The following is a 207-nucleotide window of genomic DNA, read 5'->3' on the forward strand; positions in this document are numbered from 1 at the left end:
AACCGTCCCGCAGAGCCTGCGGAGGCTGCTCCTTGGACCCTGCGCCTATCAGAGCATACAACAAGCACTAAGCAGCCGAATTCCGGCTCCCGGAACTGAGCCCGCGGGGACTGCTTCTTGGAGCTTACACTTATAGGAGCTTACACCGAGCACGGAGCGGCCGAGTTCCGGCTCCCGGAACTTCCCTAGACCGGGGCTAGGAGCCCG

This window comes from Marmota marmota, unplaced genomic scaffold (genome assembly GCF_001458135.2).
Source record: "Marmota marmota marmota unplaced genomic scaffold, marMar, whole genome shotgun sequence".
NCBI classification, from domain to species: domain Eukaryota; kingdom Metazoa; phylum Chordata; class Mammalia; order Rodentia; family Sciuridae; genus Marmota; species Marmota marmota.